Here is a 27,608-nt window from a genome sequence, read left to right as displayed (position 1 = left end):
AAGTCCAAAATGGAATCCCTACTATAAACAAAACAACTGTCTATTTGAAAAGATGAATGACCAGGAAAACAGAGAACATCTCAGAATGTATAGAGATTCAGAAGCATGAAAGGGGACAACATGATAGTTCTTTAATCGTGGACTCTAGAAATAATGAGCCGTCAGTAAGGACCCTCCCATGGTATAGAACGGATTCACAGATCTTTAGTGAAACCTGTGTCCAAGCAGGGTTCATCACCATGATCTATTATAGTTAAATTCATCTTATATCTGGATAACCAACATCTCCAAATAGCAAATTGGAGAAATGTCCCTCCTAAAGGTTATCAGATCTGAAAATGACTATTTCTGTCAGATGTAATGAAGAAAAGTAAATTAAATTAGCCTTTTATTAACCTGCTGAAGAAACAAGGAAAAAAAAGTTCATATTATTTTTCCAGCAAAACTTTTATTTTATTGTAGGAAGTAATTAGCTTTGTTCAGTCAGAAAAAAAAATCATTAAATCATCTGAATAAATAGAACTGAATTATTCTTCCTTGAAAAGACAAAATATAAGGGCAATTAGAATATCATATGAATGTTATTTTTTATATAATTTGCTTAGAGATTGGTGTGTGTGTGTGTGTGTGTGTGTGTGTGTGTGTGTGTGTGTGTGTGTGTGTGTGTGTGTGTGTGTGTGTGTGTGTGTGTGTGAGCTCTTTTTTCTCATGCTGTCTCTTGGGGACATCTCAAGTAATTAACTGAGCATCTCAACAACTAACATAATGAGAAGGACTAAGAAGGATGGGAAAATAAATTAGTCATGCAAAGTTTTGTTGTTAATATACAGCCTATTGTCCCTCTTGCACATCTTGTGTGGGGTTTGAACACCATTGTCAACACCATCAAAAAAGTTAATTGGTTTCTGGTTAAACAGAGAGCAGGCCTCCTCCTAGGTTCACACCTTTTTAAGCTTCTGGACCTAGACTCATTCACCCCCCCCCCCCCACTGCCAAGTTTAATACCACTGCATCCTCCTATAATCTCAGAGCATCCTGATGGTTAGTCTCTACTCTGCAAAGCTCTTAAACTAACCTGCAAAACATTAATCATAGCTTCTCCCTCTTGGCAATCTTTAAATAGCTACTTAACGGAACTTACTAACTTCTCTAGTTTCCAACCACAACTTAAAACATAGTTAAACAAAGTAAATGCAAATGCTCACTCCTGGCCTCATCACATTACAATTACCAGACTCTGACATCATGGTGTTTTTCTTTATTCAACATTTGTCTATGTTGATGACTCTATTTGTGTTGCATCCAAAACCTTGTATACAATGTCAACAGTCACTCCTTGTGCTCAGCTATGACAGCTACCATAAATAGCTTATTATCATACACATATAATCACTTGGACAGTATTTCCATGTTAGTTTTGTTGTACATTGTTTTGTTACCTTTGTATCTCTGTAATTTTATAAGCACTACTGCTGACTCTTTCATTTTGAATCTTTCTATCCTCCCAGGTTGGGCCCGACATTGGGTCACTGTAATCAGTGCCCTACCCTGTTAAGCAAAGAAACAAACATACATGCATACTTACATTCTGAGTTTAAAATTAAGTTAGCCATCTGTGATAATAAGAATTACAGTATATTAACTCCTACAGAAATATATCAAATCTTGTTTTAACAATAAAAATAATGGTGCTTTGTTACAAAATCCTTTAGTTAAATCAAATTAATTTAATAAACATTTTACTGAAATAAATACTAAAGGAGGAAGTAGGTCACTTTTTGATAAGCACGATTGCTGTTGTATGCTCTAAGATAACGTCAACCACTATTGAAAAAGCATTAGGCAAGATTTAGATAAAAACATCTGCCTGTCCAGATGGTATACTATCAATAGTCTAACAGGGTATCAGAGATGAATTAATCAGTCCACTTACAGCTATATTCAATGCCTTATTAAAGACCTCCACTGTACCTATGATATGGAAATTATCATCTAAAAACCTATGTACATAACAGAGGAAATGCAACTGATATGAACAACTATTATCCTATTAGCTTAACAACCATACCAGGGAAGTGTTTTGAAAGGTGTTTGTCATATCCTATCACAGAGTAATGAACAATAAACATGATTTGCATCAACAAGGTTATAATATTGGCAGATATATTTTGACTAATTTAGTTGAATTTTATGACTATATTACACATGCTGTTGATCAAAGAACGTCTGCGGTTTTCATCTTTATTGATTTGGCAAAAGCTCTTGACAATTTACCTCATAAAGCAATTTTTTAGAGTCTTGTAAATGATAATCTAAATCCATACAAAAATCACAGCTGACAAATGAAACCAAAAATAGGCATGGGTATTTGCTAGTGATAAGTGGGTTGAGGATCCAGCCTAAACCAGTGACCTATGCTAACAGCTGGAGGGATCTATGTGCTTTTTTTTTTTAGCCAGTGTCTTTGTCATAAAGCCCAGCAGCCCTGGGTCAATAAGTTACTGGCCAGTGTCCAATTGCTCATCTTGGGTTACCTGGGATAGCTCTATCGAACAAAAGCTGGACAAAAAAGTAATAAACCTGTCAAACATTAATTAAGGATTGCTACATTGACTACAGGGTAACTGAGAGGATGTAGTTTATAAGTGAGTGACATAATGTTAAAGAGGTGATGGAACATTCTGTATAGCCAGGAGACAAGATGGAAGGACAGCACATAAAAGCCGGTTAGCTTGGGAACCAAAGTCTACTACTCAAGAGGAAGACAGACAAGAAATGTTGTGGGAACTGTGGAGTCTTCTGAAGATAGTGAGCGATGTCATCAAAATCAGTGATAAACTCACAGCAACCAGACACCAGGCTAAAGATAGGGCAGTATTCATAATCTCAGCCTATGACCCATAGCATGGTTGGGGTTATAAGGAAAAGAGTGCATTCAGGCAACAGTTGAAGGATCTACTATATAAAATAGGACGTGAGTTGGTATTAATTATGGAGGACTTGAATGCTCATATTGGGACACACAGAATAGGATATGAGGACTGCCTGGGTTGAAATGACAAGCTTAAAAAAGTATAGTTCACTTTAGACTTAAGTTCTAGCAAATGGTTTGATGGTGTCATAAAATAGCATACTACACTGGTCAACATGCATGATATTACAAAGTCATCTCCAGGGAAGTAGCTGCAGCATAAACCACTGGTGTCCACAATCAGCTGCAAGCAGTGGTCAGAGAAGGCTCTAAAGTTAACAGACACTAAGTCGAAGACCTGGAAGTTGACTGTAGAGAAAGAACAAGAGTTCAAGGAAATACTCAAGGCCTTAGCACCACAGAGAAAAGAAGAAATAGGTAGAGTCAAAAAGAATGGCACCCCCCCTGATAAACTACTGAAAACATCATGTGAGAAGAGTATAGATCAGATAGGCATCTGAGCCAGGTATGGAAATAAGGTAAGTAGAAAAAATGGTGATGGAATGTAGAAGTCCAGGAAGTTATCAAAAGAAAGAAGGAATGTAGGAAAAGTTGGAGACAGAAATGACAGACTAGGCTAAAAAGTAATAGTAACTGGATAACAAAGTGAGCGGCTGCAGCAGTAAAGAACAAGGCATCAGAAGCACTTAACCAGCTTATGGAAAGAGACTCAGCAGATAGAAGAAAGAAACTCTATCAGGTTGAAAGATAAAGACAAAATAATAAAGACGATAATCATCAGATACCCTTCATATGGGATGTCGGCAACAATCTACTTACCAGTCCACAGGACATAAAAGGTGGATGGAAGCATGGGCATCTCCATGGGGCAACACACAGGGGCATGAACCCCCCACTGTGAAGTGCATGCCCAGGTGTGTCCCTGAGTGCTTTGAAGAATAGGAAGCTAAAAAACTAACAAAAAATAGTTGCACAAGTGGAGTAGGAGTCATGGAAGCAACAACACCAGACAAGTAATATTTATCATTAAACAACAAGATAAAAATAGAAAAAACACAGAGAGAGCGAAGAACACCAACTGCAGAAGCATAAAATCCAAAATTGTTTAATACTCCAGCGGCTCGGCTAGCAAGCCTTTCACAGAGTTAACATCACAGTAGCACAAGCCACACTTAAATAGCAAATATCACAATCAATTAACTAAAACAATTAAACACAAACTAATAATTAACACTTAGTGCAGAAAAGCCTTCCTCTCAAGTCCTTTGTTTAAACCATAAGGCACTAAAGTGCCAAACTTTAAAATACAGACTGCTTCTTTATATAACTGCTTCTTTATATAACAGTTTGTTTTTAAGTGCATCATCATCCTTAATCAAAATTTGTTCTACAATAAATTGTTTTAAACTGGTACAAGACCCCAAATGTACTGCATGAAAATGTGATGCCACAGGGCAGTCTGTATTTTAAAGTTTGGCACTTTGGTGCCTTATGGTTTAAAAAAAGAACTTGAGTGGAAGGCTTTTCTGCACTGTGTTAATTAGTGTGTGTTTAATTGTTTTAGTTACTTGATTAATGAAGTGATATTTGTTATTTAAGCGTAGCTTATGGTAAAGCTCTTGCCACCCCTATAGTGCCTTTTTAGGCAAGGTTCAAAGGACAAAACCACCACCGTAACAGATACAATCATGCAAAATCTGAAGGTAATGCTACTTAATGCTAGAAGTCTAAACCTCAAAATGCAATCTCTCAAGGTACTCCTAAAAATGGAGAACATCGGTATTTGTGCAGTAACTGAGACCTGGTTCAAGACTCCAGAAAGCACCCCTGCAACACCAGGCTACATCTCTTACCACACTTTTCGGCTACCAAACCAAGACTGAAACACTACAGGTGGAGGAGTGTCTATATTCACCAATGATATTTACACCTCCAGGCTAGTTGCCCAACACAATGCATCTGAAATTCTCCAGGTGCAACTAATACTAGATAAGACTGCAATCCAAATTGTAGCTTGCTACAGATCCCCCACCATGTCCCAGGATTCTCACTACACCTTTCTAAACATACTGGAAAATATTAAGATACAACCAAACACCCTAATACTGGGTGATTTCAACTACCCTGCCATTAACTGGGAAAACTACTCGGGTACGGATACCTTTAGCCAGCGGTTCTTGGAATTCACAAATTCCAATGCCCTGGATCAACTAATCCATTGTCCCACCAGGGTCTCCAATATCCTAGTCCTGGTCATTACCAACATGGGGGATAGTTGCTCCATACCAGTGGTCACCCCCTCATTGGTCAGCTCTGACCATAAGCAAATCACCCTTGACATCCACATCCCACCCCCACCCCCCAGTAAGGAAACCTCCATAAAAAACTTCTCCAAAGCCAACTTCAAGGTACTTAAGTCAGAAGTGACAAACTTCATGGCACCCATGCAGACGGGAGCTGAAAGTTCGAATCCTACACTAAGGCACTGTAAAAGCACATCCACTCGTGCATGAATCATGCTATCGCAAATAGAACCAAGATGCTCTCCTCCAAATAAAGGAAGCCAATCTGGTGGTCCCCTGCCATAAACAAACTATACAACAGAAGGAAGAAAATGTTGCAGAAAAGAGGAAAATCCCAGGGTGCAAAAAAACTCCCTTACCAGCCTCATTAAGATGCTAAGATTTCTTATAAAATCCTCCAAAGCTAGTTACGAAAATAAAATTGCCAAAGATTCCAAAGACAACCACAAGGCATTCTATAGTTATGTCAAGAATCTAAATGGCAATGCTCAGATCTGATCTGAGCTACAGCCAAATGGTATTAAATACACTGATCCCAAGGATATTGCCAATAACATGGCAGACTGATTTAGTGCCAACTTCACCCCCCTCTCACCCCCTAAAGGACCCATTTCAATATCAAAAGATTGCCAAATTCCAGTAATCACGGCCACACAGGTAGAAATTGCACTCTCCAAAGTTAAGAATACAGCATCCATGGGACCAGATGACATCTCGCACTGTGTACTACATGAATTACAAAATGACCTGGCACCTCACCTAAGTGTCATGTTTAATCATAGCCTCACCTCAGGCTTCATGCCCACTGAGTGGCACACAGCTACAGTTATCCCCCCAGGAACTGCATTCCCATCAGTCTGACGAACCTCATCTGCAAGGGAATGGAACACATTATCATGGAACTTATAAACAAAGACATTGGCAACTGTCAGACACTAGACCCCACCCAGTTTGGGTTCGTGAAGGGCTGATCTTGTCTCCTGAACCTGATTGACTTCTTCGAATCAGTCTCTAGAGCTGTGGACGAGGTAATGTGGTCCACACAGCCTATATGGACCTCGCCAAGGCCTTCGACACCATCCCCCACTCTGGAATCATAGATAAACTTACTAAGCTGGGCATAAATCCCTACATCACTCAATGGGTTGCCAACTGGTGCACTGACAGAACCAAGACTATAAAAGTAGCCGACTCCAAATCCAGCTCCAAACAAGTGACAAAGACATTGGCAACTGTCAGACGCTAGACCCCACCCAGTTTGGGTTCGTGAAGGGATGATTTTGTCTCCTGAACCTGATTGACTTCTTCAAATTAGTCTCTAGAGCTGTGGACGAGGTAATGTGGTCCACACAGCCTATATGGACCTCGCCAAGGCCTTCGACACCATCCCCCACTCTGGAATCATAGATAAACTTACTAAGCTGGGCATAAATCCCTACATCACTCGATGGGTTGCCAACTGGCGTACTGACAGAACCGAGACTATAAAAGTAGCCGACTCCAAATCCAGCTCCAAACAAGTGACAAGTGGAATACCTCAGGGTTCAGTACTGGGACCGCTTTTGTTTGGCATCTACTTCTCTGAAGTACAGGCTAACACTAAGGGACTCTGGCTAACAAAGTTTGCAGATGACTGCAAACTGGGAGCCATTATTGAATCCCCAAATGGTGGATATTCTACAAAAGGGCCTTACAGAAACAGATGCTTGGTTCCAGAGCCATGGGCTCAAGCTTAATGCCAAGAAATGTATAGTTATCCCCTATGGGAAAAACCATGTGCCCATGAATTACCACATAGGTGGCAGTATACTAAACACTGAAAGAGTGATAAGAGACTTAGGGACACAGGTGGATAGTGGTCTCACCTTTGATAACCACATCGCCACAGCAGTCAGGAAATCCTTCTATGTGGCACATCTCATGACTAAGGGCTTTTCATCCAGAAAAAAAGAGGTCATTGTCCCACTGTACTCATCCCTCATTAGACCCATTATAGAGTACAATGGCCCATTTGGTATGTACCTCACAAGACATCTGCAACAGCTTGAAAGGCCGCAGGAATACCTCACTAAAAGAATCACAGGCCTAAAGCAGATGCCCTATGCTGACCGTCTAAAAAAACTCCAGCTATACTCTGTGGCATATCGTCTACTCAGGGGTGATCTCTGCTTAACATACAAGGCCATGTCAAACCCTGAGTTGTTGGACATGCTCCACTTAAAGAAATCCCAATCCCTCAGAGCCACATGCTCCAGGGATCTAAACCTTGTCATCACAATGAACAAAACATGCTGGAGGGATAGGTTCCTGACCCAGAGACTCCCATACTCTGGAATAGACTGCCCCTACATGTCAAGCAGAGCACCTCCTTGGCTCTCTTCAAAAGGAACCTTGATGATTGGATAGGAGATAGGAAATTCACTCCGGGGATCACGTCAGTCACCCTTCTAGACAGGGGTCTGGGGAAGTAAATACTGTGGGAAGAAACATCCGGGGAATTGTTTGGCGAGGCTTGTATAAGCCCTAGTGCCAATAGCCTAGTACCAACCTATGAACCTATGAACCTATGAACTCTGTGAAAGGCTTGCTAGCCAAGGTGCTGGAGTATTAAATAATTTTGGATTTTATGCTTCTTCAGTTGGTGTTCTTCGCTTTCTCTGTGTTTTTTTAAGCAATATTTATAAGTTGTAGCTGTGGTCTTGCGTAAGTTTAAAAGAAAAAAATAGACAAAACTCAGGCTGGACCACAACTGCAACCAATAAAGATCATCTGTCCACTGCTGTTGCTTCCATAGCAGCCACTTCAGTCATAAGGCTAAAGAAAAAGCACAAAAACAGCTGGAAAGTGTAGCCCTGCTCCAACTATATGCAGCCATAATTTATTTATTATTTATTTACTGATGTTTATTAACCGGGTTAGTCCAGCTGGGTTTGTGGCCCTTTTTCATTGGAGACCAGAGGAGAAAAGCTCCAGTACATAGTATAAAAATAGAGAAAGTGACAACTTTACAATAAACAATATATGTTACATAGTACAAAATGTACAGAAGTCACAGCTTTACACTAAAATATGTTACATTACATTTCAGAGAACGTCATTTTGAGAATATACGTAAGATAAGACAGAGGCTTGCATGTATAATATTTTTAAGAAGGATGTACAGACAAAAACCAATGACTTGATTTGTTTTGGCAAAGAAAAGTTGATATAGGTGGAAGTTTCTTTGTCTAGGTTCAGTTAGAAATCCTTATACATTACAAGTAATGGATGTAAGCTTTGGCAGTAAGACAAATATAACATACTAGGTGGTAGTGGTTTTGTGAAGGTTCAGTTTGAAATCATTATACATGGAGGTTTCTAAATGAATTATAATAATTTGAGTGGACTATTGTGGAAATGGAATATAGCTGATTAGCCTGGTATAGCAACTGAGCTACTGTAATGCATAAAAGAGTACACATTTCCAGCTTGATGGAGTGTAGAATATACTGGGAGGGAGAATGGATAGAAAACTGAAACTAGAGAAAAATTGATGTAGTAATGTGGGATAGAGTGCAGATCTGCTATCTTTTAAAAGATGGGTGAGGAATTAGTGGTAGGGGTGTTTTAGGTGAGAGCATGTGAAGGACATTCCCATTTGGAGGACAGATGGGAAGAGTACCATGGATTTCAAGTTGTTGTGGTTTGGTAAGTTGCGTAGTGGGGGGGGGGGGTAGAGAGTTCCACAGTTTGGCTATGGTGTAAGATAGTAGTAGTTGGCTGGGTGGATGTGAGGGTTTGTGCACTTGTATGAGGTTTTGGCTTTCGGATCTCAGGTAGTGGTTGGTGTTAGTGTAGGGTATTAGAGATTTGGCGAGAGAAGGGCATTCTGTTGGTTTGAAGATGAGTTTGTGGGCTGTTGTAAGTTGTAGGTATATTAGGAGGTTGCGGAGTTCTAGCCAGTTGAGGGTGTGTAGAGAGTGGCAGTGATGGGATGAGTTCTTAGAATTGGTTGCGAATTTGCAGATTTTATTGTAACAGGCATCGAGTTTGGAATGAAGGCCAAGTTGTAGATTGGAGAATAGGGGAGCACCATACAAGAGAGGGGAGAAGGAAGGTAGATGCGAGGGTTTGTCGGGAGGAGGGGATGAGGTAGTAGTTGTGTCTGTAGAGGAGACCGATTTTCTGGTGGGTTTTCTTGATTGCGGAGAAGATGTGGGAGTTGAATTTTAGGTTTTCATCAATGGTAATGCCATGTAGCTTGGTACTGGGAACAATTTCTAGAGGGGTGTTATTTTGGCTCTTAATGGAAAATAGGTTTCTGTTGAATTGGGAGTTTTTGGTAGGAATGAAAATCATTAGTTTTGTTTTGTTAGCATTTAGGACTAGGTGATTGGATTGCATCCATGATTCTGTTTTGGAGAAGGCTATTTGGGTTTTGAGTAGAAGTTCGGAGGAGCAGGAGGCTGAGCAGATGATGGTGGAGTCATCTGCGTATTGGATACATGAGGCATCAGGGATGGAGTGGTGGAAGTTGTTGATGAATATGTTAAAAAAGGAGTGGGCTCAGTACAGATCCTTGTGGAGCTCCTGTGGACGTGGGTAAAAAAGGGGAGGTTGACTCTTTCCATTGCACAGCCTGTTGGAGCATGGAAAGGTAGCTGGAGAACCAGGCTAAGTTTATGGGAGAGAGGTGCAAGTGTGAGAACTGGGACAGGAGTAGAGAGTGGGCGATGGTATTGAATGCCTTTGAGAGATCTAGAAACAGTGATGATACGTATTTGCCGCTGTCGCGTGCTAGGTTGACTATTTCAAGAAAGGAAAGGAGGGCTGTCATGGTGCTGTGGCCAGGACGGAAGCCGTGTTGGGTAGGAGAGAGGAGGTTGTGCTGGGTTAGGTATGGCATGAGTTGGGAGTGGATAGTTTATTTCTAGAATTTTAAAGAGAGGAGAGAGTATAGCTATGGGTCTGAAGCTGGTTGTGTCTGTGTTCTTACCACTTTTGTGGAGAGGGATTATGAATGCGTGTCGCCAGATGGTTGGGACATAGGATTCTTATATAGATCTATTTATAAGAATAGATATGGGATAGGCTATAGTTTCAGCAGATAGTTTAAGGAAAATTGTTGGTAGGTTGTCTGGGGCATTACGGCATGGTTTTAGCTTTAGGCTGAGCTGGGCAGGAGTGAAAAATTACAAAAAAAGAAGACAATCAGTGAAGCTGGCTCTTGGAGGTGGGAAGGTGCAGCTAGGCAGTAAGGTGAGTGAGAAATTTTGAGACAAACAGGGGAAGTAGGCAGGGGCAATTTAGGTTTTGAGAAGAAGTTACAGCCGTACTGTATAGGAGACTATAGTAGGTTTTATAAATTAAATACAAACTGTATCAACAATAGGGAGTAATGCTTCCACCAAGTGGCAAAAGAAGGAACATTAATGTAGGTATGGAGATGTTAAGAGTAAATGCTGGGAGGCAAGGGGGGCAGGTGGGGAGAGGGCGGGTTGCTGTACACTGCTACCGTGCACACTATGGTTAAGGACAGACTTACAGTGCTTTGGCAGAGATAGGTATAAATATTTCAACATACACGCTGCAGTCTGTTCCTTTCTTAGTTCTAGGTCTGGGAGCACAACCACGCTCAGAGAGCTGTGCTGCAGATGTCTGAGGTGGAGGCTGTCTTTTAGAGGAGGGATTCCCTTAGTTTGAAGCTTTTGGCTGGGGAGAACCCGAGGGCAAACAGCAGGCTGTAGAGAGAAAAAAGGGTTAGTTTCACTGTTAGCCAGACTGTGAGGTAGATCAGATACTTATTGGAAGGTACTTATTGGAAGACACAACTACATGATGGGAGGACAAGAGGTGCAAGAGTGAAGAGTAAAAGGAGGTGCAAGAGTGAAGGGGAGGAATGAAATAGTTGAAGTGCAAGACTGAGGGGTGGGAGGAATAGTGAAGTTGTAGAGGAGGTGTACAATACGTTCAGTAAGAGGAAAAGAAAGACAGTATGCAGTTTAAAACATAGTACATTCACTATTAGCTAGCAGTTTAACACATAGTATAATCAGGTATAGCATTTGTATGTGGCAGCCATTATCATTAGCGTCTCAGCATTACACAACTTCCAACTAGAACAGTGGTGTTCATTCTATTGATATATGCTCTTGTTTGTTTGTGTAATGGGGAAAAGAAACATACGCTGGGAAACAGGTGAAGAATATTGTGAAATCTGCAAGCAGCAGTAGCTAAACACTTAGAGGTTGTATGCATTTTTATGTGAAGCACATGCTAGTAACAGTAGATAAAATCTAAGGGACAGCATACGATAAAGAGAAGCACGTGTTGGTGCGGTATCTAGAAATCAATCTGCTGCTGCTCATGGTATTAGCTGAAGCTGTGGAACAGACCACACTTCTCTTAATGCATTGTGACTTGGCTAATGTTTAAGTTAGCCAGCCTATAAATATTATTAGTAGGAGCAAATCAAATATGAACATATATGGGTTACATTTGAAAACATTGAACCGCTGAAATATCGACCACCATATGGTCGAGACCATATGATCGATATTGCAGAAGATCGATCTTTTCAAATTGTAAAAAAAAAAACAAGAAGACTTTACTGCAGGGAGACAAGCCCCCCCTGCACTCCACACCCCCCCTACTTAAATATACCAACTCCAAGATCGCGCTACACTGACAATACAGCATGGAACGGGAAGTTTACCTATTCCCTGCTGTAGCGCGATCTCGGAGTTGTTATATTTAAGTAGGGGGGTGCAGGGGGGCTTGCCCCCTGCAGTAACGTCTTCTTGTTTTTCTGAAATATCGATCATATGGTCTCGACCATATGGTGTTCGATATTTCAGCAGTTCAATGTTTTCAAATGTAACCAAATCAAACAGATGTAATGGGATCATTAACATCCATGTAACCTGCCAGGAAAGGACAAATGTCCATATTAGGTCTCTCTCAGCCCACACCTCTGTGGTTCAAAGCTACCTATCCAATAGCTATCAGTAGGTAAAATGGCACTCCACCCTCTCTCCATACCTCCCAGTCACCACCGTTGTACCACAATGCTCTATCTTTGCTCTTTAACATTCTCACCAACACTCTCCACAAATCCACACAACAGGCCTCCCTAATACAGTATGCCGATGACTCAATACTCATGTGCATACTGACAGTGTGGCACACCTCCAAAGAATTACTCAGGAACCTTTAACAGCAACTGAATCAAGGCTTTGTAACTAACAACTCATGCTCAACCATAAACAAATCAAACTATTAATTTTTTTCTCCAAATCCCTCTCCCATAAAAAAGCAAAACTTAATCCTCTTTCTTGATAATACTTCCATTGAAGTCACTTCTCATAGCAGATTATTAGAGATGATTGTGGATGATAATCTTAAATTCAACCTGCATAAAGAAAATTGCATAAGAAAAACTCATGAAAAACTAGGGATGCTTTATAAAGCCAAAAGATTTCTCACCGACGCAACTAAAGATGCACTTGCAACTACTTATCTCCTCTCCAAACTTCTTTATGGTGCTCCTATCCTTACTAACCTTCAGGCATCGCAAAAATCAAAACTTAACAATGCTATAACAAAGTTGGTAAATTTGCAGTAAATACCCCTTTCAGAATGCACTACTACATAGCATTAAAATCCCAAATTTGTTAGAACTACCCCATCAACTAAGGTATACACAGCTTCTTACCACCTATAAAATTATCCAGAATCCATCTACTTGACCAGCACTAAATAAAATTCTACACGACTATGTTCATAGTTGGTCATTTATGATCCAATGATCAAAAACTCCTGTTTGTGCACAATTCTATCACATTTGCTGGGCAGTGTCTGTAACCATACCAGGTTGCTAAGGCCTGGAAGTCCTTACCTGTACCCATCAGGTCTATACCCACCATCTTTCAAAACCATTCTGAAAAACTTCCCAGACAAAAGCTTGCTCTGTTCTTGCTATATCCCTGAATGTGAACAGATACCTATGCATGCCTTACATCTCCTTACTCTCCCTTCTTCACTCACTTCCTTACTTCTGTCGATTTCTCCCCTTTGGCTTTCTCTCTAAATATACCATAAGCCTGCTTTTCTCTCACTTTGTAATGCAATTTCTGCTTGTATTATACTATCTTACTTTTAATTTCTCAATAAATTGGCTAAAATTTCACTATTAAACCATTGTCATATAATTTGTTTCTGTTCTTAACCAGTGTTGTTATATTATGTCTAATTTGGTATAATTATTTAAACCGTATTTGTTTCTTGTATTATTTTTAAAGACAGTAAAAGTACTATTCACAAAATGCTTTGCAATACTTTGGAGCTTTTCTCCCTTGGCCTCGACTGAAAATGGGCTTCTACCCAATCAGACCTTCCCCTTAATCAAATGCCAGTAAATAAAATGGGACTTCAGTTTAATTTGATTAACTGAATGATAGTGATCCATATAGAGCATACACATTATAATAAGGATGTCTGAAAAAGGAACTTTGAAAAAAATAGCATTTTAGGAAACAAAGCCATTCATGTATGTTCATAGTGATTGAATAATTTCAATATACAAGCAAACCTAATCTAATTTATGAGTAAATAGGTATCCCTGGAGTGCAACAAGGTCTGTTTCACAAATGTGCTGCATTTCTTATTTCATCATTTATGCTGTGGCTCGTGTATCATAAATCAAAACATGTGCCCTAAGCCTGCTTTTTGATGAACTGTTTATACAGAGTACATTCCAACTATGACAAAGCACCAGTGAAATTACTTAACATTTCTAAACAGGATGCATGCCTGTACAAAGTTTCATCTCTTCTTGTACTCATTGCCCTGATCTCTGACTGCCGTAGGACACAGGAAGCTAGCAGAAAGTCCTCAGTATTCAGTTTGGCTTTACAAGAGTGAATATCTTTGCCATGTATAGTATGAGGAAAGAAATTCACCCACACTGAAGAACTACTGAATAGATTCTGTTTGAAATAGCATTTCTTATAAATGTTTTATACCACATTTTTGACAAATTACCAGGATTGTTTATTAAGGAAAGCCTAGAGATCACGGGCACTGTTTTTTCTTTCTTTCTTTACTCCTTTTTTTAGTACACATTGCAAGAAACTCATACCCCCCTCCTTCCACAGCTTATATGCTTGCAAAATGACTTAAACTTAATTTTCTGATGGTAACAAAATTCCATTTTCCCTGCTGAGGTAAATAATTCCAGTAGTAACACTTAATTTAAGTAACCCTTTTTCTTCTTCTTCTTCTTCTTCTGGCTGTTCCCATTAGGGGTCACCACAGCGGATCATCTGTTTCCATTTCTTCCTGTCCTCTGCATCTTGCTCTGTCACACCAACCACCTGCATGTCCTCTCTAACCACATTCATAAACCTTATCTTAGGCCTTCCTCTTTTCCTCTTACTTGGCACCTCCACCATTGGCATCCTTTTTCCCAATATACCCAGCATCCCTCCTCAGCACATGTCCAAACTAATGCAATCTTGCTTCTCTGCCTTTGTCTCCAAACCATCTAACCTGAACTGACCCTCTAATATACTGATTCCTAATCCTGTCCATACTCATCACACCCAATGCAAATCTTAACATCTTTAACTCTGCCACCTCCAGCTCTGACTACTGCCTTTTTGTCAATGCCACTCTCTCCAACCCATATAACATAGCTGGTCTCACTACCCTCTTGTATACCTTCCTTTTTACTCTTACTGGTACCCGTCTGTCACAAATCACTCCTGACACTCTTCTCCACCCACTCCACCCTGTCTGTACTCTCTTCTTCACCTCTCTTCCACACTCACCATTATTCTGAACTGTGGATCCCAAGTATTTAAACTAATCCACCTTCACCAGCTTTACTCCCTGCATCTTCACCATTCCTCTATCCTCCCTCTCATTCACACACATATATTCTGTCTTAGTCCTGCTGACCTTCATTCTTCTTCTAACTGATATATTCATCCATGCAAGTAACCACTTACTGACAGTGGAATTTACATTTTAAGTCTTGCATGTGGACCTGGGTTTTAACAGATTACTCCATTTAAATAAATAATGTATCCCTCTCCAGCTTTTAGTAACAGTGTTATATTGCAACCAGACTAAGTACCACAAAAAGACTGTCACTTCCATGCGATGATCATGCACAAGCTTAAGTGGCATTTAGGGTTCTACTGTTAGAAACCCTTCTACCTAATCACGGTAGCCAGTCTACAGAGCTCCACTCATACCAAGACTCATACACAACACAGTTCATCTAATGATGTGTACGTCGACTGTGGAGTAAGCTGCCTGGAGCTCCAGTTTTGGTTTACTTAACAATAACAGAAAAGCTAAACCATTCAAAGCCATTATCCTCCTGCCAGCCCAGCTGAAGCACAACATGCAAAGTGTACTGTAAATACAACTGTATCCATTCTTTAAGTCACCCCCTTCAACTCTAGAGGGATATTAGTAGCTAGGACTAGGTAGTAATTAGTGCCTTCAGCCTAGTACACCTCAAATGGACACTCCAAGCTAAAAATTCACAAAGTGAAGACAGCATTTAGCGTTTTCTTAGATGTCAAAACTGACTCCAGTGACTGACTCACCAAATTTGCCGATGACTGCAAACTTCAGAGCATTACCCTTAACATCACTGATTGATACTTCTTTTCAAACAGGATCTACTATTAAGTAAAAATGATACAGTAGAAATAAACATGATTTCAGTGTTAAAAATGCAACATTCTGATATTTGGCATGTCTCCTCCAATAGGTTTACTCACTAACGATGAGCCACAACTAAGAGCTGACAAAATAGTAAAAGACCTCGGAGTCCTTATAGATGATTGCCCTCCTTGGAGTCCTTATAGATGATCACCCTTCATTTGATACCCATACAACTGCTACCATCTGCAAACCATATTGAGCTTCTCACTTGATTCTCTGTGGGTTTGGTCTGTTCTTCACAAATTGTGTTGCTTTCTGGCAAATCATTGAGAACTGCAATCACTACATAATGACAGACATTTGAGTTTCAAACTTCATATCTTTCAGAAAATACATATTAATGCAAAACCTGCTGTTCTAGCAACTTTCTAAAGTTATAAGAGCAATATTTAAAATCTGTCCTTATTTTGGCCCTTTGTCCTCCTCATTATTTGTGGCTTTCCCCAGATTCCTTGCACTGGCAGTTTGAGAGGTGTGCCTCACACAGCTCTGGACTGCAGTATGTATCATGTACTGCAATCTGTTATCCAGTCTAATCACATGTCATCTGGTGCAATTGGAGAAGGTAGAAAAATTCCTCACACAGAGAGCTAAAGGGCTTGCAGACTGGTCTTATAGCAGAAGACTACACCAACCTTTGCTTAGAATATCCATTGCTGACTTGAACACAAGAGGACATTTAGCCTCAATAAACATTAACATATCAACCATACCATGAAATGTGACTTAAAGACTTTCATATCTGTGCAATAATTTACACCTCTCAGTTAAACTCAGACTATCAGTTCATAATTTCAAGAACCACAAGGTGACACCCTGCATCTTCCAGTATGGAAGCCATAATATCAAGCTCCTGAATGGCAAACAGGCCTTAAGCAAGCTCACCAAAGGCATGAACCTATGATGTTACACATTTTTGGCATCTGGCTTCCCATTATTAAAGAATAACATGCAACTAAACAGCTCTCAATTACTGACTTCTGGTGTACTGTGAAAAATTAGACCAAAATATGTTTTGCTCATTACGAGTTGTAAATATTTGCCTGTCTTAGGCTACCCAGATCAGGTTCCTTTATCTGACTGTTTTTAATAATAAATAACTTAGGAAGGCTCTTCCCAAGTCTCTCAAAAGATCACTGTAGGCATTTATGGAATAGCTGCTGCCAGGCAAATTAATCTTCTTTTAGAGAAGCTGCTAGGTGCTATAAGAGATGTTGTTGCTATGGCAACAGAAGGTGTGCTAATCATTGCTCAATGCAGGCAGTACATCAAACCATCACCTTCTAGTTAATACTGATCAAACTAGCAAAAGGACAGGGATGCATAGCTAAAGAAATGCAGCCCACAGCAGTAGTCCAGGGCAAAATGGACACTCAGCGGGAAAGGCAAAAGTGTCTAGGGTGCATTACTGGTGTTTAAGTTGGTTATTGTTCAACTTTACAAAAACAAATGAGCCCATTATATGCCTTCCCATTCTGCTCTATCCCAACATGTACTATAATCTTTTCTGTCCACTTACATAGGTTCATACATATGTAGTAGGGTATTGACCACCAGGGTCTTTATAAGCCTAGCCAGACAGCCCAACCCAGTTTTGTCCTCGAGTACACTGGATGCCTATATAATGGGATATTTTAGTAAGGAGTAGATAAGAGTTATGTGGGGAGGGGGGTGTTGGTTTGGGATTAGTTAAGTTCAGCTAGAGCGTCTTCTGCATGGAGACATGCGTGAATGGGCGTACCTTTGTTGAAGGTTGTGCGTTAGGGCTGGCAACTCAGCACGTAAAAATCAACTGCCAATCATTAGCGGACTGGAGTTCCGCTGTGGCGACCCCTAACTGGGAAAAGCCGAAAAAGACACAACAACAACTGTCAGCCAATGCTCATCTGAAACATGGGAGTCAGACTGAGGATGAATTTACAATTTCCAACACAATGGTCAAGGCTTTGCTTGTAAAAGGTCAGAGATAACCTACTGCATGTGGATGGGGATCCTGTTCCATAGTGCAGGGATCCTTTGAGACAGATCTCTCAATCATGTTTTATTTATGTTGCAGGCAAAGTTCAGGTCTTTGGATCTAGTGTTCCTGGTGCTGTTTGTTTTGCAGATATGCAAGAGATCCACTAGAGCTGGGTCTGCGGATGCCTTATATGTTAGGCAAAGATTTCCTCTCAGTAACCTGTAGGAGACTGAGTAAAGAGATAGGACCTTAAGGTGATCTGTGTAGGACAAGGTATTCATACCCTGGATTCTTCTGATGAGAAACCTTTGAGGACATTCCAACCACTGGAGGTGTTTGTTTAGATACATGCCAAAGGGGGCATCATTGCATTTCATGATGGGTCTGATAAGAGCTGAGTAGAGTGGTACTATAACTGCCTTGGACCTGGCTGTCATACCCTTGATTATGAGTTGGGCAACATAGAATGATTTTCTCACTATCTTGGCTAGGTGTTGTTCAGAAGCTATCTACATATGTTCCCAAATCTCTGACTACAGGGACATCCCTTAGTGGTGTTTTATCCTTGGAGTAATTTGCTTGGGTGGATGATTTCCCAAAGGGCACTATAATTCATTTCTTTACATTGAGTTTTATTCTGTGTCTCTGGCACCATCATTTGTTTGTGTCATGGGGGAATCTATAGTAGCTCCCAATTTACTGTTATCCGAGAATATGGTGAGCCAGAAGCGTTCAGCATTAGTCTTGACTTCTGAGGAGTAGATGCCAAAAAGGAGTGGGCCCAACACACAGCCCTTGAGTATTCCATTGATGACCAGTCATGACCGGTCTCCTGGTGGACGTGATCTCACTAATCCTGACTTCTCGGGTCCTATCTATGAGCCAGCCAAGCGATCTCTAAGAGTTTGTCAACAATGCAACCAATAAACAAGACTGGGTACCATGTGGAAACATCAAATCTAAATACTCAGAACAGAACAAAAATAGATTCCATCTCATAGGATCAGAAAACCAACTCGAGGAAGGAAGTTCTTGCCCAAATGTAAACACAGATGAAAAGCTACTTCTGAATTAAAAGTTTAAAAGTATTGCTTGTGCTGGTTTTGATTTACATTTAGGCAGGGACTTCCATTCTGGAGTTGGTTTTCTGGTCCTATGAGGTGGAATCTATTTTTGTTCTGTTTTGAGTTTGTCAAAAATACCTGGGTGGTGTATTGTACTGAATGCATTAGCCAAGCCGAGATAGGCCATGTGCATCATTTTACCCTCATACATAGCCTTGGGGACCCTCGCAAAGAAGTCTACTAGATTGACTGGCAAGATCTTCCCTTGACAAAGGCAGATTGGAATGGGTCAAGTGTCTGTGCCAGTGTTCTTGCTGATCATTTCTATGATGACTCGTTCCGTAGCTTTGCATATTAGACTTGTCAGACTGATGGGTCTGTAGTTCCTGGGCTAGGTTGACAGTCCACCCTTGTTGGGAGAGATGACCATCATGACCCTCTGTTCACTCAGTACATAATCTGTTTTGAGGCTGTAGTTGCAACGTGCCTCTAGTACTCCTGCTAGGTCATGTTTGAGTCTATTTAGCAGGCAAGTGGAGAATTGTCAAGGGTCATTGAAGTAGTGTTTTTGGCCTTAGTGAGCAACACCAGCACCAGAACTTGTTCCCTATTGATAGCTGGAGGGAAATTCTAGGAGAGATTTCACAGGGGGTACTGGAGGAGGTGGAGCTGAAATTAGAGCTACATTTATCAGCTATAAGATTTGGCATGGCACCCTGGTTAATGAAGGTTGTGCCTGTGATAAACCAAGATGCTGCCAGCCCAGCTAGCTGGAACTTTATAAATAATTATATGTGACTTGAAAATATTAATATGATTTATACAGAAATGTGACACTGCCAGCTAGACAGAATTTTGTAAATGATGTCATAATAATGTCATTTGTGAATAGTAATATGATTTGTATGCTTGCCTTAAAAATGTGCACATCCCTCACTGGTGTTAGTGGTGAGGATTGAGGTTCCTTGATTACTGGGCCAATGCATGGGTGTCACATGTTAATTGTTTGGCAGTGGTGGGATATCCACATCAAATATTAATTGTTTGATTTTGGTGAGATAGCCACATCACATATTAATTGGTGTGTAGTACTGTGGACACTGAATTCCTGCAGTTTATGTACAGTGATCACTGAAGGTGTTTTTATACTCTAAATCAGCCACGCAGTGAACATTCAGAGTTCAGATCACAATTGTTCATAGGTTCATAGGTGTGTGCTAGGCTAATGACCTTGGAGCCTTTACAAGCCTAACTCATAGGATAACCCTGGCATCGTGCCACCTGACCTTAGTTCCCAGTGCCTCTGTTGAGTAGAGCCACTGCAGTGATCCCCGGGGTGAATTTTCTATTTCTCATCAAGATTTCTCTTGAAGAGGGCCAGAGAGGTGCTCTGTTTGACATGTATGGGAAGTCTGTTCCATAGCATGGGCAGTCTCTGGGTTATGAACCTGTCCCTCCAGCATGTTCTGTTGATTGTGGTAATGAGATTGAGGTCTCTGGAGCATGTGGTGCAGAGGAATTGGGATTTCTTTAAATGTAGCATTTCTAACAGAGCTGGGTCAGACATGGCATTGTAAGTCAAGCAGAGATCGCCTCTAAGTAGGTGATATGAGCCAGAGAATAGTTGGAGTTTTTTTGAGTCTGTCCATATAGGACAAGTGTTTAAGGCCTAGGATCCTCTTTGTGAGATACTTTTACGGCCTCTTCAGTTGTTGCAGGTGTCTAGTGAGGTACATGCCAAATGGGGTATTGTACTCAATGATTGGCCTAATGAGTGAGAGTAGAGGGAGACAATGATCTCTTTCTTCCTGGAAGCAAAACCCTTAGTAATGAGATGTGCCACATAGAAGGACTTTCTGACCACAGTGGCAATCTGGTGGTCAAAAGACAGGTTGCTGTCAACCTGTGTTCCCAGATGTCTTATAATGCCTTCTGTGGTCAGTGGACTACCATCGATGTGGTAATTCATGGGAATTGGGATTTTCCCAAAAGGGGATGATGACACATTTTTGGCATTGAGCTTAAGGCCATGGTTCTGACACCAGTCGTTGGTCTCAGTGAGGCCTTTCTGTAGGATGTCAGCATCAGTTGGTGAGTTCATAATAGCTCCCTACTTGCAATCGTCTGTGAACTTTGTCAGCCAGAGTCCCTTCATGTTGGTCTGGACTTCAGAGAAGTAGATACCAAACAGGAGAGATCCAGGACCGAACCCTGTGGGATTCCACTCGTGACTGGTCAGCAGTCTGACTTGGAGTAAGCTACTTTCACACTGTGGGTTCTATCTGTGAGCCAGTTTGCAACCCACCTAGTGATATAGGGGTTGATGCCTAGCTTAGTGAGTTTTTCTATGATTCCTGAGTGGGGAATGGTATCAAAGGCCTTGGCCAGATCAAGATAGGCTGTATGAACCACCTTGCCTTCATCCACAGCTCTGGTGACTGACTGAAAGAAGTTGAGCAGGCATGATCTACCCTTCACAAAACCAAACTGTGTGGGATCCAGAGTTTGGAGATTCCCTATATCCTTGTTTATTAGGTCCATGATGATGCAATCCATACTTCTCCATATTAGACTTGTCAGGCTAATGGGGTGATAGTTTCCAGGGTCTGTAGTTGCTCCTCCTTTGCAGAGAGGGATGACCGTGCACCATTTGGTAGGGACAAACCTAAGGTGAGACTGTGATTGAACAGGGCACACAGGTGAGGTGCCAGTTCACTCCATAGTTTATGTAGAACACAGCCAAGGATATAGTCAGGTCCCATAGAAGCTGTATTCTTGGCCTTGGCCAGTGCTGTTTTAACCTGTGCAGCAGTAATATTGGGTGCCTGGCAATCTACCGGTATTGTGATTGGTCCTTTGGGGGGAGAGTGGAAAAGTTGGCACTGAATCTGTCGGCCAGTATATTGGCAATATCTGTTGGCTCGTATAGGAGATATCATTGTGCAGTAGCTCAGAGCAAATCTGTGTATTGCCATGGAGATTCTTTACATAACTATAGAAGGCCTTGTGGTTCTTTACTATCTACTGCAATTCTGTTTTCATAGCTAGCTTTCAAGGATTTGTTGAGGGATCTCAATTTTTTGTTGAGGCTGATAAAGGAGTTTTTGCAGTCTTGGGACTTCACCTTATTCTGCATCAGTTTTCTCCTTCTGTTGTAGAGTGTGTTAATGGCAGGGGACCACCAAATTGGCTTCCTTTTTTGTAGGAGAGCATCTTGGGTTTATTGGGTATGGTGAGATCCATGCATTCGTGTATATCAGGAGTGGCCTTAGGTCAACTGGTGCCCTAGGCAAAAGGGCTCCACTGCACCCCCCACCACACCACCCAGTGCCCCCATCCTGGTCTACCTACACCAAATAAACACTGGAAAAGCGCCCCTACTTCAGCTGCACCCTAGGGGGCCAACTAGTTGGCCTCTGCCTAAGGCCAGCTATGGTGTACATGTTCGTACAGTGCATTGGTGTATGACTCAGCGATCATGCAACTATTCTCCATTTGCATGGGTTCCATGAAGTTAGCCACCTCTGTTTTTAGGAGCCCAAAGTTAGCTTTGGAGAAGTTTTTCATGGTGGTTACCTTTGTGGGGTTGGGTGGGAGGGATGTGGATTTCCAAGGTGATTAGTTTGTGGTTGAATCTAACCAGGGAGGAGTTGACTATTGGTGTAGAACAGTGGTCACCCATGTTAGAAATGACCAGGTCAAGAATGTAGCTAACTCTAGTGGGGGTAAGAACTAGCTAGTACAGGGCATTGGAACTAATGAATTCCAGGAAACGCTGGGCAAGTGTATAGGTGCATGAGTAGTTTTCCCAGTTAATGGAGGGGTAGTTGAAGTCGCCTGGTATGAGAGTGTTAGGTTGGACCCTAATATTCTCCAGGGTGCTTAGGAACATGGAATGTGAGTCTTGGGACATGCTTGGGAACCTATAGCAGGCTACAACCTGAATTGCTGTCTTACCCAATGTTAGCTGCACCTGAAGTATCTCAGATGCGTTGTGTTGGGCTACCCGTCTGGAGCTATGCACATCCTTTATGAATATGGAAACACTACCGCCTTTGGAGCTTCGGTACAAGTTCTGGGGCTGAAAGGTGTGGAATGTGTTATAGCCTGGTAGTGCAGGGGTGTTTTCTGCTGCCTTGAACCAGGTCTCTGTTACAGCACAAATGTCAATCTTCTCCATTTTAAGGGAGTGCTTTGAGCGAGCCCATTTTGAGATTTAGACTTCTAGCATTGAGCAGCATGATTCTCAGATTGCATTTATTTGTAGCTGTTATGGTGGTAATTTTGTCTTTGCAACACCACCTAAAAAAGGTACTATAGGGGTGGCAAGAGCCTTGGCCAGTATCTGGAAGCCCAGGGGTGACAGATGCAGGCCCTCTCTGGCAAAGCATCGAGGTCTGTCAGTCATGTCATTCCAGGCAGACATATACTGGATTCCCTTAGAATGACACCAGAAACTTAGCCAATTGTTGAAATCAATCATTTTCTGCTTGTACTGTGGTATCATTCTGGGTGATGGTAGGATGCTTCTCAGGGCTAGGGTCATACCCACCTGGGCTACATAATCCGAGAGCTCCTCCATGTCTCTTTTCATGTAGTCCAGGAAGGTACGTCTCAGGTCATTCACACCCACATGCACAATGACAGAGTCATATTTGTACCTGTTGTTGAGGGACCTGAGTGTGTGCGTTATGTGGCAGATCCTGGTGCCTGACAGGCAGCTGACTGCTACTTTCTCCTTATTCAACCTAGTGAGTGGGACATCAGTGTGCCTCACTGTCGAGTCACCTATGAATAAATAGTGTGTTGGGCATGCTGTTTTGCCTTAGGTGCGTTGGTTGAGTGGCACACTGTTTCGGAGAGTTATGTATCTCATGATTAGTGTTGCGTTGTGGTGGTCAGGTACATTTCTGCCTTGGAGGTCTCCGCTGTTTGGGTAGATTTTTATTGACAGCCTCTGCGAAGGTGGGTGAGTGGTTTGTGTTTTTATGTGAAAGCAGTGCTGGTGTGTGTTCTGGAGGGGTATGTGTTCAATGTGGTGTGGTGCAAGTGTTATTTTATTTCTTTCCTTAGCTTAGTTAGTCAGGGAGAGCAGGCAAGCATGTCAGCAGAGGAGTATGGCAAGCTGACAAGGAGCCAGTTGGCTGAGATGTGCCAGGCTGAAGGACTGGTGATGGAAACCTGACTAAGGCAGACATGACTGCAGTTTTGGTCACAGCTGCAACAGAGAATAGCAACCAGGAGGATGATCAAACTGGCCGTGGAGATGTACAACACTCAGAGAATGGACAGCTCAGCCTTTTTATAGAGGACTCAAAAATCCATCTAGAGTTAAAGAGACTTCAGTTGGAGGCCAAGTATTTGGAAATGTAAGCAGCAGAGAGACTGAGGCATCTATAGACTGAGGAGAATGAGAAACTGCTATGCCTGGAAGCTGAGGAGAAGAAGAGGCAGAGGCAACATGAAAAGGAGATGCTGGCTCTTTGCCAGAGTCATGGAGGTAATGGGGAAGGGAGTTACTGTACCCCAGAAGCAACAAAGGTCAGTACATTTCTTCCACAGTTTACAGAGGGAGATAATTTAGATACTCTCATTCATTAGTTTGACAGGGTATGTAAACAGTATAATGTTGATCAAGGGCTCTGGGTACTTTTCCTGACCCCCTTACTCCATGGTAAAGCTGTAAATATTCTATCCAAACTGTATGATATATATTTTTTAATTATAATGTTGTAAAGAACTGTTTGCTAGATTTTTTTAAGCTAACACCTGAACTTTATAGGAATAAGTTTTGTGAGCATAGATGCAAGGCAGATGAAAGTGTATGTGAATATGTTGCTGAACTAAGCACATATTTTCAAAGGTGGGTGAGTCAGGTCACCACTTTTGAAGGGTTGGCAGACCTTTTGGTGAGGGAACAAGCCTTTAGCATTTTGCCTGAGGACATGGAAATCTGGTTAGCTGATAGACAATGTGTTACTGTAGATGAGTTGGGGAAGAAGGGAGACCTACAACTAGCAGGCAGGGCATCACTGCACAGGAAAGGGAACCCAGTGCTGCTCATGGGTCAAAGGGAACCCATGGTGGGCAGCTCAGACTGCCCCAACAGAATCTGACAGTAGCAGGGGAAGCCACTAGTCCAGGTACACATCCAGGACCTTGGATTCAGTGTTTTGAATGCAACCAGTAGGGCCATGTAGCATATAGATGTCCATGGAGGCAAGGTGGGGAACAAAAGGTGGGAGAGTCAGTAAGTGGGAATGACAAAATGCCAACAGTAGGTTGTCTTGAGACAACAAGGGCACCAAACTACCGTCCTGCAGATGTCATGATAGGAAGGATTTTGATAATGCAGTACCATGCGTGGATGCTGTTACATGTAGTCAGGCTTGGAGACAAGCATGTGGGTCTGGTAGCCTGGGGGCGACCCAAACAGACCGCACACTTGCAGCCAGGACTATTCAGGTGGTTACTTCAGGGAGGAGTTACCCTATAGCAGTGAGACTGAAGGTGTGCCACAGCTGTTTGTTGGTACTGATGTTCTCTTGGACAGAGTGACTGCAAGGGCAGAGGTGAGTAGTAGTACCCAGGCTGACAGTGAGGCACTGCTGTCAGAGGATGCCAGACTTCCTGTGGAAGGGGAGCTGGGAAGGGTTACTAAGAGAGACTTGAGACAGTCTCAGCTCTCAGTCCCTACATTACAAGCCCTGAGGCAGGTAGCTAGTGAGGCACCTGATTCTCAAGGGAAGGGGGAATCTGTATACTGGGACAAAGGGTTACTGTATAGAGACTGGACCCCTGAGGGAGGGCTAGAAGGTGAGAGGATACAGCAGTTGGGGGGCCTCTGTGTACCCCAAGTTCCACAGAGAAAAGATGCATCCTAGTGGTAGTAGATTATGCTACAAGATACCCTGAGGCAGTGGCTTTGTTTTCCATTAAGGCAGAAAAGATGACAAATGCTTTGTTAGAGATTTTCAGTAGGGTAGGTTTCCCAAAAGAAATACTGACTGACAGAGGTTCATAGGTTCATAGGTGTGTACTAGGATAATGGCCTTGGGGCCTTTACAAGCCTAGCCCATAGAAGTGTCCTGGCATTGTGCCACCCGTCGTTAGTTCCCAGTACCTCTATCAAGTAGAACCACTGGAGTGATCCTCGGGGTGAACTGTCTATTTCCTATCCACTCATCAAGATTTCTCTTGAAGAGGGCTAGTGAGATGCTCTGTTTGACATGTATAGGAAGTCTATTCCATAGCATGGGCAGTCTCTGGGTTATGAACCTGTCCCTCCAGCATGTTCTGTTGATTGTGGTAATAAGGTTGAGGTCTCTGGAGCGTGTGGTGCAGAGGGATTGGGATTTCTTTACATGTAGCATTTCTAACAGAGCTGGGTCAGACATGGCTTTGTAAGTCAAGCAGAGATCACCTCTAAGTAGGCAATTTGAGCCAGGGAATAGTTGGAGTTTTTTGAGTCTGTCCATATAGGACAAGTGTTTAAGGCCTAGGATCCTCTTTGTGAAGTACTTTTGTGGCCTCTCCAGCTGTTGCAGGAGTCTAGTGAGGTACATGCCAAATTGGGCATTATACTCTATGATTGGTCTAATGAGGGAAGAGTAGAGAGAAAAGATGACCTCTTTCTTCCTGGATGCAAAACCCTTGGTAATGAGATATGCCACATAGAAGGACTTTCTGACCACAGTGGCAATGTGGTGGTCGAAGTAGAGGTTGCTGTAAACCTTTGACCCCAGATCTCTTATAATGCCTTCAGTGTTCAGTGGGCTCCTGTCGATGTGGTAATTAGTGGGAACTGAACATTTCCCAAAGGGGATGACGACACATTTTTTGGCATTAAGCTTAAGGCCATGGTTTTGACACCAGTCATTGGTCTCAGTGAGGCTTTTCTGTAGGATGTGTGCATCACTTGGGGAGTTAATAATGGATCCCAGCTTGCAGCTGTCTGTGAATTTGGTCAGCCAGAGTTCGTCTGAGTTGGCCTGGACTTTTGAGCATTTGCCAAGCAAGAGAGAACCCAGGACCAATCCCTGTAGGACTCCACTCGTGACTGGTCGGCAGTCTGACTTGGAGTCTGCTACTTTCACACTGTGTGTTCTATCTGTGAGCCAATTTGCAACCCACCTAACGAAATAGGGGTTGATGCCTAGTTTGGTGAGTTTATCAATAATTCCTGAGTGAGGAATGGTATCAAAGGCCTTGGCCAGACTGAAGTAGGCTGTATGAACTACCTTACCTTCATCCACCGCTCTGGTGACTGACTCAAAGAAGTCAAACAGGTTGAGCAGGCATGATCTACCTTTCACAAAACCAAATTGCATTGGATCTAGAGTTTAGAGATTCCCTATATCCTTGTTAATTAGGTCCATGATGATGTACTCCATACCCTTACATAACAGACTTGTCAGGCTAATGGGGTGATAATTTCCAGGGTCTGTAGTCACTCCTCCTTTATGGAGAGGGATGACTGTAGCAATGCACCATTTGGTAGGAACAAAGCCTGAGGTGAGGCTGTGAGTGAACAGAGCACACAGATGTGGTGTCAGTTCACTTTGTAATTCATGTAGAACACAGCCAGGGGTATTGTCGGGTCCCAAGCTGTATTCTTGGCCTTAGACAAT

Source organism: Protopterus annectens, chromosome 4.part0, assembly GCF_019279795.1.
Source record: "Protopterus annectens isolate FY-2018-M chromosome 4.part0, PAN1.0, whole genome shotgun sequence".
Classification (NCBI taxonomy): domain Eukaryota; kingdom Metazoa; phylum Chordata; order Ceratodontiformes; family Protopteridae; genus Protopterus; species Protopterus annectens.
The sequence above is the reverse complement of the archived record's forward strand: the minus strand, read 5'-3'. Positions refer to the sequence as shown.